Source organism: Pelodiscus sinensis, chromosome 12 (genome assembly GCF_052426305.1).
Source record: "Pelodiscus sinensis isolate ZL-2025 chromosome 12, ASM5242630v1, whole genome shotgun sequence".
Lineage (NCBI taxonomy): Eukaryota > Metazoa > Chordata > Testudines > Trionychidae > Pelodiscus > Pelodiscus sinensis.
Window position 1 is genome coordinate 33,596,458 of NC_143063.1, and position 17,188 is coordinate 33,613,645.

Sequence of the window (17,188 nt, forward strand, 5' to 3'; positions counted from 1 at the left end):
TTTGTTGAATATGGTTTTGATTTAATTAAATAAAGACCTACACAAATTTAGGACATTATTTTTTGGATCTGTGTTTCAAGCATATATTGTATCTTTTTTTTCCTTTCTCCTATTCATGAATCTTCTAATGATATCCATGCAAATTCTGAATGGAGCTTGAGGAACAAAGTTTGGAGTGTCTCTTAGGGTATATCTATACTTGCCCCCTAGTTTGAATAGGAAGGCAAATGAAGCATACCGAAGTTGCTAATGAAGCACAGGATTTAAATATCGCACACTTGATTAGCATATTCGCAGCCGATCGCCATTTTAAAAAGCCAATAGCCCAAATTAACTCGCCGCGTGTAAACGCGGTAGTCCAATCCAAAACGCTTCCCTCGAATTTACTGTTACTCCTCACTGCACAAGGAGTAACAGTTAGTTCGAGGGAAGGGTTTTGGATCGGTCTACTGCGTCTACATGCTTCTTCGAGCTACCGGCTTTTTAAAATGGCGACTGGCTGCGAATATGCTAATCAAGTGTGGGATATTTAAATCCCGTGCTTCATTAGCAACTTCGGTATGCTTCATTTGCCTCCCTAGTTCGAACTAGGGGGCAAATGTAGACATACCCTTATGGATGTACAAGTTTAAAAAAATGTGTGTTTGTCAACTGTGCAAGGAGAAAATCCTCATCTAATAGAGACCCCAGCCAGGGAGACTCAGAATACCATGTGCACCATGGAGAGCTACGCAGGTTAGAATGAAGAGCAGGAATGAACATAGGCCAGGGATTTAGTTTCAAACTAACATTGACTGAAAATACTATAGTGAATAGTAGATTCCTTTTCATTTAATTGATGACTCATGAATAGCATACAAGGCATTCTTTGGTATACAGTATAAATTCTGTTATGCCATTTGCTATCATTAATTAGCCAAAAAATGAGTATTATATTTCCTAATGACAACTTTGTGCCAGGAGAATAAAGTGATGCTAAAATTTTAATACTCTATAGGGTCTTCTACATCAAACTCCACAACCTTTAATTCTAATTTTAAGCCTTAATTGCTCCAGGAAATTGTAATAAAACATTATAATTTTATATGTATGTCTAGTTGGTTTTCTATAATTATACAAAACAGGCTCTAAGAATGTTACCGTAATATATAATCCAAATAATGGAAACACACTTCAGAAACTGAGACAATAAAATTTTTTAGCTCCTTTTCTTTTCAAATATAAACCCCATAGAATTTGAAAATATTTTTGGGAATAGCTTTCAGAAGATTAGCAGCATCTCTGAAATACAGTCCACCAAACAATGTATATCATTACAAATATTATCTCAACATTTCTGTTTGTTCTTTTTAATTTCTGCTGGTATCTTCAAAATCCATTATAGTTAATCCAAAGCTATAATAGATGAAGGTAAAATTTAAAATTTGATTTTTCCGAAGGTATAGTTTTCCAAATTTTTTGATACATTTGTACATACATTTAACAAATTTGCGTACACAACTGTGGTAAGTGTGCATAGCGGAACAACTTACATGTATAAATGACTATTTTAATGCATAACTATTTCATTTCATGCACAACTCTAGTAAATGTATGAACACCTAATTGTAGCATATATCTCTATATGCCCTACTTTTGAAATTTCAACCTTTAAACTCTTCATCAAAACCTTTCATCCATAGACCAGTACATGTTAATTATTTTGGGGGATTTTCATTTATTCCAGAGTACATATGAAGTGTTGCTATTACTTTAGGGCTATCAGGAAGATGGATTTTGTGTGTTCTTATGCTGGATGAGAAATTAATGTGAATAAAATGGAAATCATCCTTTGCCTCAAGAATTACAGATTGGATTGTTGAACTTGCTATGCTGATGACTTTAGAGAGGATAACCCTCAAGATGTGTGGTCTTGCTCATACTCAGTCAAAATTCACATTGACTCTTATGGGAATATCACTTCATTTAAATAGGACTACAGGATCAGAACCTTGCTACATAACATTGTATGCTCAGTATTCCAACTCTGAAAATTTGAATGCCCAGAATTCTCAAAAGCTGAATGTCCAATATCAGAATACTCAAAGAAAATGTCCTTAGGAATTAAACTTACCTGTTTTCATGCTTGATAGTTAAACATAGTTAAGTACTTTGCTAAATTAGGGCCTACATGCATGCACCATAAATGTATCTAATAGAGTGCAAATGAATCATATAAATCTATTTTAAAAGACCATATTTCACAAATATCATCAGAATTCCTTGGAAACAGAGCATATTCTTGTTGCTTCTAAATCCACCCATTCTATTCCTCTCTTCCATGATGATCAGCTTGTTTGTCAACTTTCAGGTCCTTTTAAAAACAGATCATTTAAGCTGCCACAAGTCTGTCAACAATAACTGCATTTGAAATGTATCCATCTCCCCAACAGTTGCGCAATCTGGTAAACTGAAAATCCTTGGATCTTGTGGGATATAGCAGATTAAGACCATGCTTAATCTCCTAATATCGTCTCCATGTTTAGATCCTGATTGCAGGGATGTACATTCAAGGTAATTCCATTAAAGTCAATGCAAACCATAAGCTAAAAATGTTACTTCAGATGTAGTGTCAGAATATGTACTTGGGATTTTCTGTTTTAACTCATTGTAATGGTAAGTGTAAAAGCATCTGAATCACAAATCTGCTTCCTCAACCCACAATACTTGGTGGCCAAAAGGTTTTTAAAAAAATCTTCCTGTTTCTATTTTGAACTTGATAGCAAGAGTAATTTTAGTAGTAATTAAGCAAATATATGCATATTAGCTTCTACTACTGTATCTATTTACCTTTACATCTACAGAGAGATTTTTTAGCTTCTGAGCTAGAGCCTAAGTCAGCAATTCTGGGCCAGCCCAAGAATCTTTTATCCTTGTGTACAAATAACCTAGATTATCTATTTAGAACATCAGTAAATGGCTTTTAGTATTCTCACCTAAAATAGCATCATGTTAATATCACTGTCGTCAGTGTTGTCAGTCAGGGTTTTTGGAGATGTCCCAGTGTGCTCCTGACAGGTCCTCTACTCCGTTGGTGATGATAAATTTTCGGCTGCGTGCATGCGAGTGTTCCCTTTAGATAAGGTGTTAGACCCCGTGTACTTGAGTCAACACAGGAGATCTCTGAGATCCCCCGGAAACAACAGATTCAGGAAAGGATGAAATCACTCTAGCAGGTTTATTGCCCAATGCCATGCATTAACAGTTGTTAGCAGAAAGTCTCAACACTAAGGGTACATTTAGACTACATGCCTCTGGCGACAGAGGCATGTAGATTAGACTACCTGGCATAGGAAAATGAAGCAGCGATTTAAATAATCGCCGCTTCATTTAAATTTAAATGGCTGCCACGCTGAGCCGATCAGCTGTTTGTCAGCTCAGTGCGGTAGTCTGGACACTCCGCGGTCGACATCAGAGGCATTTGTCGACCTCCCAGGTTGACCTCCTGGGATGAGGCATATCTGAGAGGTCGACAAATGCCTTTGATGTCGACCGCGGAGCATCCAACCTACCGTGCTGAGCTGACAAACAGCTGATAGGTTCAGTGCGGCAGCCATTTAAATTTAAATGAAGTGGGGATTATTTAAATCGCCGCTTCATTTTCCTATGACAGGTAGTCTAATCTACATGCCTCTATTGCCAGAGGCATGTAGTCTAGACATACCCTAAGCCACTGTGCATTCTGCAAGCGTTGACAATGTACCAAAACATAGCAGGCCTATTGCCAATTGACAGATATTAACAGTGGTTAACCAATGTTAAGCCACTGTGCATTGTGTATGTCTCGGCAATTACACCTGCAATTTCAGGTGCCTAGTGCACCCTCCCTCCCCCAGGATGGTCAGAGCTTACCTTTTATGGTATCCTTTTATAGACATGTACAAACAACTTACATCACTTCTTTACGTACCAGGTTGCCACCTTATGTTGCCTAGTTTCCACCCCTCACCTTATGGAAGGGGGGCTTACTTTCTTGGTTCCTGTGTTACTAAACCAAAGTCTTGCTCACTAGATTGCAGGCCTGTTGCTGTTTTTATGTTACAAGCCTTTATTCAGGCCTGATGACTCCATGTTACTGACACTCAACTTACTACACATGTTTATCAGCCAAAAGCAATATTGGAGCTATTCTTTCTTAAATGTATGTGTAGCTTTCATTGATGCATGGGAATTACTTATGCAAGACAGAGTTTCAGTTCTATTTGTCTCTTGCATTCTAATTAGAAATTCAAACAGTGATGTCACCCAGTTGGCTGGCCCTTGTAAGGAATCAGGGAGAATCGGAGGAGGAGACATGATGAGTCAGAACTACCTGAGACTCAGAAAAGAGCAGGTGGGATCAGGGGGGCTGTGGAAGCTCCTGGAAGGACATTGGAGAAGTCTGAGGGCAGAAGAGTACCATGAGGGTTTTGCTTATAGACTTCCCAAGACAGAGAACTTGGACTGGAGAGAGCTGAGGGCCAGAGAGCAGTGAAGAAAGTTACCAAGAGAGCTGGTGCAAAGGACCAGGGAGGTCTGAAGGCAAGGGAGGTGTGGAGGAGCTTACTTTATTACATCTTCATGGCTGGAGAGTGAGCTCAGAGAACAGAGAGTGAGAGAGTGAGTGAGGCTCTCCTGGTGAGACTGTGGAGAAGAGCAGGATGGCGTTCCAACTATAAGGGCTCAGGTAGATGTCTCATAAGAGGGACAGAAGAAGACCACATAGTAACCTGGGTGTGATGTATGATGCTGGAATGTGGGATGTGTCAATTTGAACTAAGGGGTTTATCTCGGAATCGCGCTTCTCTGCTGCATGCAGACGCAGGCAGTTACTTCGGGCTCGTTAGCTTCCAAAATGGCGACCGGCCGGGAATATGCTAATCAAGTGGAGGATATTTAAATCCCGTGCTTCATTAGCAATTTCAGTCACCCTCATTAGCCTTCCTCGTTTGAACGAGGGTGCTAGTGGAGATGTACCCTGGGTGAATTGTTTTTGTGAATAATATAGGACTTATTTTTAATAGTGAAACCTGAAAAAGGCCTTGCTTGAGGGTGTATGTGTGTTAGATACAATATATGGGATTTTTCAGGTGGATTGATGTTTATCATTGATTACTCGATGGCATGGTAGAGTAGCCAGAAAATGCTTTCTATCATTTACAAACACCCACCATATCCTTGCTTAAAACGTTTGGCATTGTTTGATGTTTTAAGCCTTTACGTTTCTTTAATTTCTCTTTTTGAGAAATGGAAGGCAAGTTGTCCCAGGTTTCAGCTACTGAATCATCTGAAGATTCAGCTTTGTTTTTCTTCTCTTGTGCTATGTTATTCTTCTCAATAACTAATGTTACCAACTAAATAAAACAAATAACCAGGAGCATCAAATTGCTAAAGCAACAGAAGAACGGCTACTAAAAAAATTGTTTTTGAAAATTGTATGTTTTCTTAGCATGCTTATATAAATGCCTGGAAAATGGCAAAAGCCTCATTTACTCAGTGATGAAGCATGGATGAATTGATCTCTGATTAGTCTTTTCGCCCCCCTAATATGAAAATGACATACAACAACAATCTGCAATTTCAATTGTGTGTTAGTTGCTTAACTTTTCATTTTAGTTCATCTCTATTTCATTCTTAGCCCCAAATATTCTCCTTAGTTGCAAAATCTGAGTAGATTTTTTTTGGATGGGTTTGCTATAAAGGACAACATTTTCCAAGATCAGACCAAAGAATATTAGAAGTTTTACCCTATGGCTGGTGTTATGAGCTTGGATTTTGTAGAGTATGTGATGGTGGTTCAGCATAATACTCCTATGCATGGGTGTTTAGTTGGTGGAACCACCTAGCTGAAGGTCCATTCCATCTCTTTATGCCAACACTCCCCAAGACTATGTCTACATACAGAGTTTTTTTCAGAAAAATTGATGTTTTTCTGAAAAAACTTCACTTATGTCCACACTGCAATCATGTTATTTCAAAAAAAAAATTGAAAGAAGAGAGGGGTTTTTCCAACATTAGTAAACCTCTTTCTACAAGTTTGTGGATGGGGAAGAGGGAGTTCTTTCAAAAGAAGAGGAAAGAGGAAAAAACACAGGTGCCCTGCTGGCCTCTCCATCGATAGCAATCACAGCTTAAATGCTAGATAGCATCCATTTAGTGTGGATTTCTATTTTTCAAAAAAGCTGATCACTTTTTCAATGTACTTAGGCTGTGTGGACACTCTCTTTCAGAAGAAGTTTTTTTAGATGATCTCTTCCGGTAAAGTTTCTTCCAAAAGAAGCCTGCAGTCTAGACGTAATCTGAGTGATACTAAAAAAGAACACTTCTGGGGCACTTGTTGTATGTTGTTGTATAGGGATGGCAGACAGCCTGGGACCAGATCCAAAGGTCATTGAAGCTTGTGGAGAGATTCACATTGATTTGAATGAGAATTAGATCAGGCTCTCTCTGAACTTGCCATATGTAGTACCTCCAGACATTAGAACCTTATTGTTTGCGCTAATTTCTGAATAACATAACTGCAAAAGGGGATTTATCCTTTAAAAGTCTGAGACTAAAATTATTTGACTAGATTCTCTATTTCAACCATCAATTGAGAATAAACACATCTTTTCTTCTTTAAAGCAAAACCTGTTATTTCCATCCGTCCCTGTGACTCTGAAAGTCACTTATACCCCTTGACCAAATAATGTATGACAATAAAAAAATGCAACATGAACTTAAAAAAGAAACTACCACAAAATGCTCACCAGCTTCTTTAAGTTGTTACCCAGGGAATGAGATAACATTAATTTTGAATATCAATTAGGCTCACTCTGACTAACTGTTAATGATCCCTGATCCAGAAGAGAGATTCTCCTGGTAATCCGTATCTCTATCACCAGCTGATCCAATAATCAGACACACAAGGCTTAGGACCAAACCATGTATTTTAGAAATGTAAACAGCAAAAAAACAGGAACAAGAACATGACCCAACCTATCCCTAGATATAAAGAAGATAGAAAAGACCCATACACAAAGGCTGCATCTAGACTGGCAAGTTTTTCCTCAAAAGCAGTCGCTTTTGCGGAAAAACTTGCCAGCTGTCTACACTGGCAGCTTGAATTTGCGCAAGAACACTGACGATCTAATGTAAGATTGTCAGTGTTCTTGCACAAATATTATGCTGCTCCCATTCGGGAAAAAGCCCTCTTGCACAAATGCATTTGCGCAAGAGGGCCAGTGTAGACAGCTAAAAACTGTTTTGCGCAAAAAAGCCCCGATGGCAAAAATGGTGATCGGGGCTTTCTTGCGCAAAACCGTGTCTAGATTGGCCCGGATGCTTTTCCGCAAAAAGTGCTTTTGCGCAAAAGTGTCCGTGCCAATCTAGACGCTCTTTACTACAATTGTTTTTAACAGAAAAACTTTTCCGTTAAAAACATTTGTGAAAAATCATGCCAGTCTAGACGCAGCCACAAGGTAATACTTTACAAAATGTCAGGCGATTGGCACTCGCAACCTGCAACTTCTTAGCTAATTTAAAGCCTTGAAGGAGGACCAGTGAGGAGATCCCTTGATGCAGTGTTCCTCACCTTGTGGCCTAGGGCTGCTGAAAGATCCTTGATCGTCTAGGATAATGGCTCTCCCTGGATGTGGTACTTGTTGGCTCTCCAGCGAAACTGTCCAGTCCAGAAGGTAAGTGGGATGATGACAAAGTCCAAGTCCAAAAGTAATATGACTCCAACCCAACAAAACCCTTACATGGGAGGTTTCCACATGTGGGCAGTACGTGAGTCAAAACCAAAAAGCTCCACCACGGTCCATTAATCCATAGATGTTATGCTGAATAGACACAAACACAAAAGGGTATGGAACCTAAGGAACCCAAAGAACCAGAGGAACCCGAAGGTCTCCTCAGCCCAGACCTTTTATTGGCCTTGAGGTGGGAAAAGGGGTTGACGGGCTGAGTGCAATAGTTAGGGTCATCATGTGCAGATAATTAGAGGGATGAGTGCAGCTTTGGTGAGGGTGCAACAATGTAGAGATGAGTGCACATGGCTTGAGATGAGTGCACAGATAGAGGGTCGTGTGCAATGCTGCTGATCTTTTGGCGGGAAGCCACATTTGCAGTAAAGACATCCTTCTTCAAAATGGAAGCTTCACAGACTCCATTTTGTATATCCTATATACATGTTATACATATTGCCTCTACACAGGGTAACAAAATAATCACCCATAATCAAGCAAATTGGTGTTTTATTACACATGGGACTTGCTCCTAAATCTTATATTGCATCTGATGATCAATGAACTTTTAAAACTGAATGGAAGAAGGTTTTTTTAAACTAACGCAACATAGATTGTTTCATTTATCTACATTTCATAACCAAGATTATTTTCTTGTTTTATGACTGATTTGTATGTGAACCATCTAATGTTTTAGTTATGACTCACCTGACTTAAACAAGTTATAATGTCTAATATTTTTAGCTAATGATAAAAAACGGTATTAAAGAATTATATACCTATGGACTTTAAAGAGTCAAGAAAACATTTCTTTGTGTATACATTTTTATTCATTTGAGTTTATTAGATGGAAGTAAGTGTGGATTGTTTAAAGCATCAGATGTTAATGTAGTTTTGGTAATTCAGTTCGTTCTGCTTTATTATGGTTTAAAGTAAAATTCATAGTTAAGCTTTATAACTTTATCATTCTTTTGTTGGGCTCTATACAAATGCCTCCATTTATAATTGTGTACCTGACAGCTACAATTGAGATACATGCAATATGGTCATTTATATACCAGTAAAATTGTGCGTCTGATTATGGCCTTGTATGGCTAAATAAGTAGCTATTGACTCATAGAAGCAGAAATAGCACAGGGACATACACAAAAATCAGAAATAAAAATCTGAAATACTTGAGGCACATGCTGGGCAAGATTGACTATCTCAAGCAGCAGGCATTAAATGAAGAAAGATCTTTGTGCTAGATAAGCATGACTGCTTGTTGTTCATCAGTACAGAAGCATTAGCAGCTAAGATTACAGTAACATCGTTCTCTCTTAAATCTACTTGGCCACATTTTGGACTATTTGCAAATTGAGGTTAAATACTCCCACTATATACTGGAAAAAATCACTTGTGAATCATAACATGAACATTTCTTAAATGGAGCACAAGGAAATGGGGAAATGTCAAACTGGAAAAATTTTAGATATCCTCTTGTTATGAGCTGGGAGAAGCAAAACTATTAATTATACAGCACAGGTTGTACAAAGGAAGTGACACTCAGAAGTGCATTTAGAACACAAATGTCGGTACTAAGAATTAAGCTGTGTCATATTTTTTTCTATCAAGTGGTCTACATTTAAATGTGTATGCTCCCACATAAATTGAAATGATTCCTTGGACAAATGTTTTCATGTAAAATGAATTACTTATATTATTTCTTCTTACTACTTGAATCATTTAAAAACACCAACCAGAATCTTGAATTTCATTTAGGGTCCAAGCTTGCTTGTCTACTCAAGCGGTGCCTTTGAAAGGTAACTTCTTTTTATACAATGGAGTTTTGTTTGGTTTTTAAGGTACAGTGTCAGAAATAAATGGGTCTCAACTTCCTAACTGTAAATTATACCTTGTCTAAATAAAAATCTAGCTTTCTGTCCTGTATCCCTAAAAGCCCTTTAGCGAAAAGCATAGATGCATTTAAAAATTAGACGTCTATCTGACATATCATTTTAATATCTTCTATGTTTTTGTGCTATATAGATATTAAGTTAGACATATATATAAATAAATGCTATTTGTTACAGTGAAGTGCATAGTTGCAATGGAATGCATTATATATCCTCTGCATGCAATACTTCAATATACAGAAATGAATCTACTTTAGAATGTCATTCTCTGTAAACGTATTTCAGTGTATGTCCTGTCGAGTCGGGACACATAACCCAGCTTAATTAATTAGTTTGGGCCAGATCCTCAGATACATCACCTGCACTGACTATTCTGAAGCTTAATGTTGGCAGAAGATTGGCTTAGATATCTACCTGTGGAATCTCCTGGCATGAGGAAATTGGAGTGGCTTAGGAGTGGACTATGCCAATCCCTATTTAGCTTTCAGCTTGAGAAGCAAGTTGAAAGTAGAGGAAGAGAAAGGTTACATGGCCAAATTGCTGTTGCCCCAGAAATTTCTACCAAGCATACTCGACCTATAAGGGAATAGTTGGCTTAATTTTGACCAGCCTTAGATGATAGTGGAGACTGAATAAGTTCAGAATGTGCTGAGTGATTATGAATCCAGAAAGGCTATAGTCAGATGTGCTTAGCACATATTGAACCAAATCTTCCAAGGGTGTACACTGTTTCAGCTTCTGTTCTCAAAGTCTTAGCCCAATCCAGACTTCTAATTAAAGAGGCATTTGGTAAAAATGGAAAAGAATCTTTGCACAGAAAGATTTTTTTCTTCCATTATAACAAAAACAAGTCCCAGACCTGTAATTTGATCTCTTTTGATAGTGTTAATATCTGCATGGAGTCCCACTAAATTCATCCTGGTGATCTGACCATGCAGATTGGATTTCAGGGCTTTTGGCTTCCCAGATATGGAAAATGGGAGAGAAGAAAGGGAGCTGGCTACTGCTACCACCATTGTCCTCAGTCTAGACTGGGGGATGGGGCAGTGTGGAGATAGCAGTGTCCACCCCGATCCCATTACAGTGCCCTAGAACCAGCAGAGAGTGATTGGGATTGTGGCAGAACACAGACACAAACCTGGCTGGGAAGCGGACAAGAGAGGAGGGGTAACTCATTCCAGATGTCCATATTTAAACAATGATCTATACAGTGACTTTTACGTTGAGATGCAGGCAATTCCCAAGTCTCTTCCTCTTGTGGTGTTCTGGATGAAGAGTCACTGTCTACTGTGAACTCACTCTCAATACTTAGAAACACTTGTGCTCAACAGTAGATGCCTATTCCATCTCCCTTTTCCCTTTCTTCCTTGAAGATTTGGAGAATTTTTCACTAATGTGATGCACTGGAGGGAATGAAAACACATTTTGCTAGTCACTGATGTGCCAGAATGAAAACATATGCAAGCTGTTTATTGTAGGGTGCCATTTGGGGTAGAGCTGCAATTCACTTTTTGGAGTACCTGTTGCATGTCCGTATTCATCATTACAATTTTCATATTTACAAAAAGACACTTGTGCAGAATCCAATAGGTATATCACAAAGTAAACTATTACAATATACAGACTGGAAATCTGATAAAGAAAACTAGAAGGTTTATTTAGTGTTGCTTGGGTCCTTAAGTCAAATAAGATTTCTCTTTCTTCATTTAAATTATTGTTCTGGAATCAAGGTGGGGATGAAGGTGTTCATGATGCAGGAGAGAGAGGACAACCCCAGCCTTCTTTGGCTGCAGCAGCTTGGAGCCAGGTGAGAAGCACCTGTTCATGGGCACTGAAGCTGCAGTGGGCACCATTGGAGGAGGGTTGCATGTCTCCTTGCTGGACACACAGACAAACAGACACATAAACTCTTTGAAATATATCGTAGATAGTTGTCTCTTACTCCATCCTTGCCCCTTGCTGCCCAATTGGGGTTATAGCTGTTGCAGTCCCCAACTCTGGCCCCTTGCTGTCCCCTTGTGGTCATTCTGCAAAATAACTGTCCCCTCTGCCAGACCCCTTCTGATATCTTACTAGATATTTCTAAAATATCTAGTAAGGTATCAGAAGTTTGTTTTCTTCTCCTTTTCCTAATCCTCCCCTACACACCTTTTACAAATAAAGTCTTGCCTTTTCTTTTCTGTTTTAATACCCTCGTGTTCAAGGTCCCTCATTTCACCCTTATGGCCATGGAGAAATCCCAAGATTTGCAAGTTGTGTTATGGTGATAGCATATATACCAGTTGTGTATAGTGAAATGATTTTTCACCTTGATGAAATCTTTCCTATATTTATTTTACCTTGCTCGACCCTTTCCCCCGCCCACTCAAAAACACATAGTTAAAGTTTACATTTCCTGAAATAAGGCACTGTAGCTGTACTTGCTACTGTAGGATGGCTGTAGAGGGGGCACTACTGGATATTTGCTGAGGGCTGCCAACCTTTAGTTGTGTAGTAAATGAATTAGGTCCTCATCTTGTCCCTCCCACCATGATGCACACTTCTTCTGAGTATCCCGCTAAGCTCTCCTCTCCTCTCTTCTCCTCATTGTGTTGCTGAAGCTGTTGCTATTTCCATTTCCTTCCTCTTGGCTCATGGAAATACTTTTCTCTCCTCTCCAATCCCAACTGCTCTTTGGTTTCTCTCACTGGACCAAATTCTGCTTTGTTATAGCAGAAGCCATATTGGACTGAAGTTGTAGATGTAATTTTGGTCAATGGTATCCTTGGCTTTGCTGTCCTAATGTCTCATGCATCTTCTTAATGCCTTCTCTCTTGGCCCTTCCTTGTCTTCTTCCATTTTAAGCTCTTCCCAACTCCTTCTGCTAGCAATCTGGGAACCCTGTTTATGTTGCTTTTATGCCACTACTACTTTGTAGCAGAAAGTGTAAAGGGAAATGCAAGAGTGTTATAAGTAATTGAGAAGGACAGAGAGGGTTTCTGGAAGTCATAGAGAAGAAGTGACCTCTTGCGAACTAAAGAAGAAGGGTGGGGAAAAGAGGAATGAAGTCAAATCTTTCCTATTAATGAAGCAATAATCACAAAGATTCCTAATGGATAAGGAATAATTATAAACTTCTTGAATTTTGGAATGCTTATCTGAACTAAATCTTTTGAAATTCACCAGTCAGTAATTCCTATCAAACCATTTCAAGCAGACTAAAACAAGTGTCCAGTTTTAGCTTTTTTTTTTTTTTTTTTTTAAACTTAGAAGCACACCTTAAGTTTTAGCTCCATCAGAAAGATCCTTCTGAAATGTGTTTTCATTAATGTGTGGGGGAAGTTTCATGAACTGAAGTGCAATACTCACTTTCCTGGAACAACTATTAAATTAGCAGAGCTGCATGTAACTTTTCAGAAGCTTAGAAAACAAATCAGCTAATTTATTTGCAAATGATAAATTATGTTAACTTACTATGCAACCCTCAGAGTTTTAACCAACTCCAGATTTTGTACATTTAAACCCTCAATGTAAAAAGTCACCTTATCTTAAATTTTGCAGCTCTGTTATCACAGGTGTTCCTAACATATGCACAAATAAATAACACTTACTAGTGTTTAAAATATGCATAAACTTCCTTTATTTAAATTTGACACTAATTACATTTTGATAATAGGTTTCTAACAGATGCAAGATGGCTTTATTCATCTCCAATTGCCACTTTGTCTTTGACATCATTGGAACAGAATCAAGTCCAATGTTCATGACAGACACATTGCTCCTTCTTCACTCCTAACTTTTTCATGATGAAGTCATCTTTAGACACATTTTTCTTTTACTTAAATGTGGTATATGTAATCAGCAAAGGCTCCAATGCACAATTCCTACCATCCGTTCCCCTGCTTCCATAGGTGAGGAGGCAAATTCCTTAAACAGCAGAACTGGTGTATGGAGCATCATTGCATGACAGAGAACCCTGTATGTCATAGGGTTGGGAGGAAATGATTTGAGGAATCCTCTTATCCAATTGCAGGGATATATAAAAGAACCTACTATAAACATAAAGCTGGTGCAGTAGGTACAGTTCTGTGGCCTGTAGGATTCTTCTTCCCTTGCTTCCTGCACAGCTCCCTCTAGTACTTGGTCTAGGCTGGACAGGAGTTCTGTAGCTCTGTGCCAAATCTTGAGATCCGTAAATAGGAAAAATCCCATTAACCTGTGTGAGAGGTTTGCCTGAGTAAAGATGTCAAGATGTGGTACTTCTAAAGTAAATCTCCTGAAATGATGACATAGTACAGGTTGAACCTCTTTAGTTTAGCATTCTCTGGGCTGGCAACATCCTGTGATCCGGCATGATTTCAGTTAGCTGGATGTCTACATATCATGGGTGTGGCCAACTTTCCCATGGACTCATAAAAGTTTGTTTACAGCCAACAAGCCCGGCTCTCGGTGTACTGTGCTGTTATTTAGCTCTAATTTACCCCTAAATATCTCCTAAGAGCCCAATAACCACTGCTAATGTTGGTAATGCTGCTAGATAATAATGACTTCCCATGATCTGGCAAATTCTGTTTTGCCAGTGGTCAGGTCCACAAAATGCTGGACTAGAGAAGGGATTAGGAGCTGTAATTAGGAGCTGTTCCTGAAGTATACACCACATAGTAACTCATACTAAAGTGCTCTATTCTGCCATCAGCTATACCCATGCAACCCACTAACTTCAGTTTCTCATCAAGAACAGAATTTGACCTAACATATTTTGTTTTGTGGTTTGGGTGCTGACTGTTGATGCAATTGAATACCCAAGGGACAGCTCTAAGCTTGGCACTCTATTGATGTGGATGGGAATTTCAACTTAACTTTTCCTGCAGGATGGAACCCCTCCAACTACAACTGCAATAGCCACAGGATTGCAAAAGCTAAATGTAATAGAAGCGTTGGATTAATTTCAATCTTGGAGATTTCAGCTCAGAAACCATGGGCTAAACTCAATCCAAACATCAGATATAATGTTGCCATACTTGTTAACATGCCTCTTGAAGGGAATTAATGCAACCTTACATTATAAATCACTCTGCTCTTAGACTACAGAGTGTCTGTAGATGTCTGTATATGTCTTCTGTGTATGCTTAATTAGTTTGAAATTGCTTTCACATTTGCTTTATATTCAGAAAAAATTTGATCCCACCAGTTAAAAGTAGAATCACAACAATAATCTCTCTCCCTAAGCTCCCAAAACCAGCAATGGAAAAGAGAAGAAAACATGAGAAAACTCGCCAACTCTCTGTTTGCCAATCCAGAAATTCATTTGCCACAAGAGACAACACCAGAACAACATTTTTTTGCCAATCAGGAAATTCATTTGCCACTAGAGACAATTCAAGAATGATATTTATTATTAGGCACTAAGTTTGTACTCAGAGGGAAACAATTGCTTATTCCCATATCATAATTGCAGAGAATTTAAAGTATCCACATCTGTATCTGTAAAAATGAGCTAAAAGTCTCTGCATCTACAGATGTGGATACCTGTGGCTATAGAGTAGATATCTGTGGATTTACAGGCCTCTACTAATGATTTGCATGAATCATTAGTAGACTCGCATTAATTTAAATAGGAGTTGGATGAGACTCATGAGAAAAAGTAAGTTGTGTACTACTCTGTATGTAGACTACACTTCATATAACTTAGCTTTTACTTGTATAGGGAAAAATCTCACAAGAAGCAACTTGCTTCCCTCCCTCAAAACCATGTTCACAAAAATCCTATTTTTTCACATTTTCCCACTCCCAAGACAAATTCCTCTCAAAAAGCACATTCCCATCAAAGTTCTTTGAAGTACTTTCCCCCCACCCACACTCCTCAGAACACCGTCTCACTTAGTTCCCGACATCAAGTTTATTCTTTTAAAACTTTCCCCTAAAGCACTTTTTTCATGGAACAAATTTCTGCCTCACCAAATAGCTGCTATCTGAAAACACCATTCCCATCAAAACAAAAAAGGAAATAAGTAATATTTTATTAGCTTGTTTTATTCCTCACACCTCACCTCATCATGTTTATCCTTTTTTTTCTTTTACTTGTTGTATCCTGTCTCTCCTAGGTTGTAAACATCTTATGGCAGAAATTATTTTCCTTGTTATTTAGCTGTAAAATGTCTAAACAATGTTGTTCTGATTCTGGATTGGGTTTCTCAGGCACTATCACAATACCAGATGATCTTATTCCATATATATCCCAAAATATTCATCCCCCCCAAAAAAACTGTGTTCCCAATTCACAAAGGTAACCCTGGCCTTATAGCACTGTGAATTGCATCTTTAACTCACAATGGGCTTCTGATTTTTCCTTTAATTCTCCAGGGACCTAATTCTATACATCTTAAGGAAAAAGCAGGGAGCCCCAGGCACTCTTGTGTGGTAAAATTAGTTCCCTGTAACTTTAATCTGCTGTGCTCATGAACATTGTGTCCCTCCCTGCCTGCAGAGCTTTAGTCCATCTGCTTACCAGGCTTCCCTCTTCCAGGTTTTGTTCTGTGTGAAATGGCATTGCCTATGCCATGTTTTAAAAATTCTGTATAGTTATTGGCAACTACAAAGTACAAGAGTCACGTTCTTAACGGTTTGGTGGTAGGGTCATGGAATAATATGAATGTAGCTGGGAAGAACTGACTGAGGCATGGGCATGTTATCTCAACTTTATGGCTCCGACCCAGATTCTAAAGTAAACTCTTGGAATTTATAGACCACCCAAAGGTCTGGGCTGTGTTTATATCTGGGCACCTAATCTCCAGCCACTCCAAAATAATCTGCTGCTGCTGGATCACAGGTGACAGGGAACAGGGATGCTTTACCCCCTGCATTGTCTGGGAATCCAGGGAGCAGACAGCTCTTGACTGTCACCACTGGTTCTAAAGTTGATGGAGAAGAAGGATTTGGGCCATGGACAGGTTCTTGAGTGTGGATGGGGATGAAGGGGTTGTGAGTAGAAAGGCATCTCCCACTGCCTTTCATTTGGAAGGGTAATCCTGAGCCACTCTTTTTTTCCGGGAGTCTATGATGTGAGAAGAGTCTGGAGCCTGATATGGAAACTATGGCCCCTGCCTCTGGTTACGGGGCAAGTGTTGACTCTGGTCCTCAGGCAACCAAAGGCGGGGGAGGGGACAGAGGAGTTGGTCTGTAGATACACCTTACCTACTGGAGTAGGGGTTGTGCAACGTCCTCAGCAGAGGGCCTGGGGGGCGGCCACTCACCTCAGCAACCTGGGACTGGCCTGAGATGGCCCAATGCTAGAGAAGCGTTCTATGGAAACGTGTAACTTTGACAAATTGCAGGGGCGGTTCCGCACCACAGGCACCTGGCTTCGCTAAACTCTCCTACTAGCCCTAGCTGGGGAGGGGGCGGCAGGAGAGCCCCCCCCCACTGACGGGAAGCCCCTGGCTGGACTGCAGCTGCCCCCACAGAGGGGCTCCCTGCTTGGACGACGCTCTCCCACTAATGGGAGCCTCCTGCTGCTCTGGGGTTCCCTCCACCAGCGGGAGTGTCCCTGCTGAGTCGGGACTGCCCCCA